The sequence below is a fragment of the Rattus norvegicus genome, chromosome 14, assembly GCF_021556685.1.
Source record: "Rattus norvegicus strain SHRSP/BbbUtx chromosome 14, alternate assembly SHRSP_T2T, whole genome shotgun sequence".
NCBI lineage: Eukaryota > Metazoa > Chordata > Mammalia > Rodentia > Muridae > Rattus > Rattus norvegicus.
In genome coordinates, this window is record NC_141547.1 from 9,279,869 (window position 1) to 9,284,828 (window position 4,960).

The window sequence follows — 4,960 nt, forward strand, 5'->3', positions numbered from 1 at the left end:
AAAAAAAAAAAGTCAAAGCAGCAGGATTGTGGTGCTGGCTTCTGGTTGATGCTCTGGTAACTTCTGTGCACTTGAGCAGGCAACTTCCCCAGCAGGAGCTCTAAGCAGGCTCCCAGAGCATCCCTCCTCCCCAGCAGGCACCCAGGGCAGGCTCCCCAAGCAGGTGCCCAGAGCCCGGAGGTTAGGCTCACTTGATTCTGTCTGCTATTGATGGCCAGCAACTGTCTAGGAGTGAGTGCTACTGTGTTCAGAGAAATAAAATCCTGCACAGGGTCTCTCAAAGACTTTTAAAAATCCATTCTTTCATGTATGATACAATGTATCACATCCAGCACCTGCTTCTTCCTCCAGTTCCTCACAGACTACATCTCTGTCCCAGCTTCATGTTCCCGGCTCCGTCCTCCCGAGTCCAGTTAGTCCTGCCCATGGGCGTAAGGTGTCGTCCCCTGGAGCATGGACAACCTACCATAGGGACATTTCTCTGCAGAAATCTGACTTGCCCTCCCGAAGTAGCCATCAACTTCCAGTATCTCCTTGTCTTAGGTTTCCATTACCGTGAAGAGACACCATGATCAAGGCACCTCTTATAAGGACAACATTTAACTGGAGCTGGCTTATGGGTTCAGAGGTTCAGTCCTTTATCATCAAAGTGGGGCAATGACAGTGTCCAGGGAGACATGGTGCTGGAGGAGCTGAGAATTCTACATCTTGTTCCAAAGGCAGACAGGAGAAGACTGTCTTCCAGGCATCTAGGAGGAGGATCTCAAAACCCACCTCCATAGTGACATACTTCCTATAACAAGGCCACACCCACTCCAACAAGACCACACCCACTCCAACAATGCCACACCTCCAAATAGTGCCACTCCTGGGGCTGAGCATATTTAAAACACCACATTCCTCATGTAGGGGTGGGACCTTGAAAGCCCTTTCTCTCTCCACTCCAGACTGTTGACTGATTGGATCTTGTGCAGTTGTTACAGTGGCAACCACTTACAAGTAAAGCTAATGGAGGATCAGGGTCCAAGAGGAAGATAGATTATGCAGATTTTCCTGGTGCCTTTGCTTCATCATTGATGGTATGCTGGGTAATAACTGACTCTATTTGGACCCTAGGACATACATTTTGGCTTAGGGAGTGACCTGGGCTGTACCCTCCCAGAAGGCAGAGGGCTCTCCCATTGGTTGGAGAAAGTCACAGAAGTGCGTTCCATTAAAGGGAAGAATACACCATGATTCTCATCCAAAGAACTTTAAAAACACTCATGCCCCAGCCTGGAGAGACTGCTCACTAGCATGAGGACTGCATCAGTGCCTAGAATCCGCATAAAAAGGAACGCTTTATATCAGTAATGTTTGTCTGTATTCTAAACTGCAACATGTGTTTCTTTTCTTTTCTTTTTTTTTAAAGATTTATTTATTTATTATATATGAGTACACTGTCGCTGTCTTCAGATACACCAGAAGAGAGCATCAGATCTCATTACAGATGGTTGTCAGCCACCATGTGGTTGCTGGGAACTGAACTCAGGACCTCCAGAAGAGCAGTCAGTGCTCTTACCAATGAGCCATCTCTCCAGCCCCCAGAGATTCTTTTTTTCATAATAAAAAATCTGGGAACAGAACACAGTGTTCTGTGAGCCTCTGTTTGAGAACTTTCTAGAAGCATGCTGTCCCCACTCATTCAAAGGACTTAAAACAGAGGCTGGAGACACAGCTGGCTGGCAGCTAGTCCCTGTTGGCTCATGGCGACTTGAGTTGATGCTGGCTCAAGGTTTCAGGGAAATCAAGAGGTTCCTTCGAAGCTTTGTTTTCAAAAGGATCATGTCTACTCTCCAGGATTCCAGGATGAGTTAGAGCCAGCACAGTCGCAGAGAGGGAAAAGAGAAAGAAAGGGCGCACACCCCACCACCCGACCATGTCGCAAGTCAGAAGGAAGAGTGCCACGTTTACGGTGAAATCAAAGCAACCCCAGGTGTGTCTGAGCCCTAGAACCGACTGAGCTGCAGAAGCCTTCCAGCCTGAGCTTGCTGAATTTCACGCTAACCATTGAGAGCGTGCTCTCATCTCTACTCCGTATGGGTGGGAAAAGATATTTATTTCCAATTTCCAGGAAAACCATTGTTTAAATCCACACACTATTCCAAGCTCTTGACAAAAGGCATTTTTTTATTGTGGATTATTATTTTGTGCTCAGCATCAGACTCAAGGCCTGGGCTCGCCTGGTGAGAGCTGTACTAACTATGCCGCCCGCTAGGCCCCGGGGATGCTGTGATTCACTTTTTCCTTTTCAGCTGCATTTGAACCCCAGGAAGCATCTCGCGGGTTCTCCTGCTGAGTATCATCCCGCTGGCATTAATTACGCAACTTGAAATTGCAGTAAAACCGTCAGATCTTCTTTCAGTGGAAGGGGATGGAGATGTACTCTTAATTTTTAAATTTTCTCATTCTTTTGTTTTGAGTGAAGTGTCAGCAAGCCCCTGGCTGGCCTTACAATTCACTGGTAGCCCAGGCTGGCCTTACAACTCACTGGTAGACCAGGCTGGCCTCACACTCACTGGTAGACCAGGCTGGTCTCACACTCACTGGTAGACCAGGCTGGCCTTACAACTCACTGGTAGACCAGTCTGGTCTCACATTCACTGGTAGCCCAGGCTAGCCTCACACTCATTGGTAGATCAGGCTGGCCTCAGAATCACTGGTAGCCCAGACTGGTTTTGTGCTTTTAACCCTCCTGCCTCTGCTTCCCAACCATTGTGATTAAAGGTGTGCGTCATCACACCGCGCCTGGAAATTATGACAGTTATGATGAATGAGGATGATACAGCAAAGCCAGCACCGACAAGAAGACCCTCCCGGGGTGACAACACCTGGATCTAGATCTCTTCTCCCTTCACGATGGACTGCTCACAGGCGTTTTCCTTCTGACTTGCCAAACAGAAGCAACAGCAATTAAATGAGTATAAAAAGACCAGAGGAGTATGCACGATTGCTTTGTTCTGTGAGCAGAGGCCCAGCTCTGCCTGGCTTGGCGCCTCACCCTGTGGTAGAACGTGTGTTCTGTGGCCTTCACCGCTCGGCTCGCATGAAAGCAGTTGGGGGCCACCAACTGCCAGGCCCATGACACCTTCATTTCTAACACATAGTAACAAATAACCCTTCCAGACTCTCCTTGTGCGTCCCATTTTAGAGGTGGAGACGCCGAGACACAGGACCAGAAGACAACTACACTTGCCCCCATGTGTTTACAGTACTTATTTTTTTTAAAATCTTGTTCTGCCTCTCTCACTTACCAGTGGGATGATACTCACCAGGAGAACTCAACCAAAGGCCTATCTCTTCGTGGGCAGGGAAAGGAAGTGTGCATGCATTTAATTTTTATTTTTTGTTACCAGACCAAAGCTTATTACCGTACTTCACCATGTAACTCATGTGTGTTCTACTTCTTAAGTATGGTGATTGAGAGAGAGAGAGAGTGGGAGAGAGAGAGAGGGAGAGAGAGGGAGAGAGAGAGAGAGACACACACACACACACGCACGGACATGCGTGCGCACACACACACACATACACACACATACACACATACACACACATGCCCACACACATACACACGCACACACACATGCACACACACATACACACGCACACACACATACACACAGACACACATGCACACACATGCACACACACACGCGCACACACACGCGCACACACATGCACACACACGGGCATGCTCATGAACACAGCAGTGTGTAACATATGCACGTGGGGTGGACTCGGCACTCAGAGTTCTGGTTTTCTGATTCAAATTTTGACGGCTGCGTATGATGGAAAATGGATGGGACTGGGAAATTCTGAATCAGATTCATTTTCCTTTGCTCTTCTTGCATTCATCAGGGAGCCCGAGCAGGACAAAGGTCAGGCTCCAGATAGACTCTGCCTGGATGCGGAGGGCCTCTGCCTCCTGGCCGCTCAGCCCCGCCTTGCCCGTGATGCAGTAAGAATAAGGTGCCGGCGGAATGCTGGAGAGAAGCTCTGTACGCTTAGCACCGTGTGCACCTCCATTGCAGCCTCACATCACACTTTGCCCTGCACCTCCATTTAGTGTGTTTGTTTCACAGGTAGAACTGTGGCTGTGGAAGAGTGAGTTGGCACCCCACCACCACCGCCACTGGGAGCTGTAGAGAGGCCTCAATCTCAAGCCGCCCCTGAGCACCTCGCCTCCTTGTCAGAGAGCTGGAAAGGAGCCAGCATCCTGTACACACCGACTCCCCTGGCCAATAAGTGAGACTCCCTTTCTTCCAGAGACGAGCTTTGTGTTACCTGAAGAGGGTAAGAAGTCTCACAGGAAGCAGGGAGGCCCCATGGATAGTGCAGGGTCCTAGTGTGAACTAAGCTTATGGCCCTGAGCACTTACCTCACAGGGCAACGCTTTTGGGGGTCTTGTACTTGAAAAAGACTAGTAGGGGAAACGATAAAATTAACTGGTTTTTGTTTTGTTTTGTTTGTCAAATATTAAATAATTGGCCATCTCAAGGGTGGCTCTTCCCACACAGGCTGAGAATCCCTTATCAGAAGTGCTTAGGATCAAAAGTGTTTTGCGTTCTGTGTTCAGATATAGGAATGCTTATGTATGCATAATGAGGTATCCTGGGGATGGAGCCAACTCTAGACTCAAATTCATCATGATTTACATATACACATATACACATACATACACATAAAACACACATGCACATACACATGAACATGCACATACAGGCACATACATATGAACACACAGACACACATATAGACACATATACACACATATACACATACATATGAACATACGGACACACATACACATGAACATACACATACAGACACACATATACATGCACATACACATGAACAATCACATATAGGCACACATATACATGTACATACACATGAACATACACATACAGACACACATATA

The 4,960-nt window shown here is 47.7% G+C and overlaps 1 long non-coding RNA gene across 1 annotated transcript; it reads left to right on the plus strand.

The window, feature by feature from the left end:
• The first annotated feature begins 859 nt into the window (after positions 1 to 859).
• On the plus strand, positions 860 to 2,972 carry LOC102551078 (uncharacterized). The gene is made up of 3 exons (XR_015637288.1): positions 860 to 1,079; positions 1,840 to 1,975; positions 2,767 to 2,972. It is a non-coding gene; the product is annotated as an uncharacterized LOC102551078 (long non-coding RNA).
• The last annotated feature ends 1,988 nt before the right edge of the window (positions 2,973 to 4,960 follow it).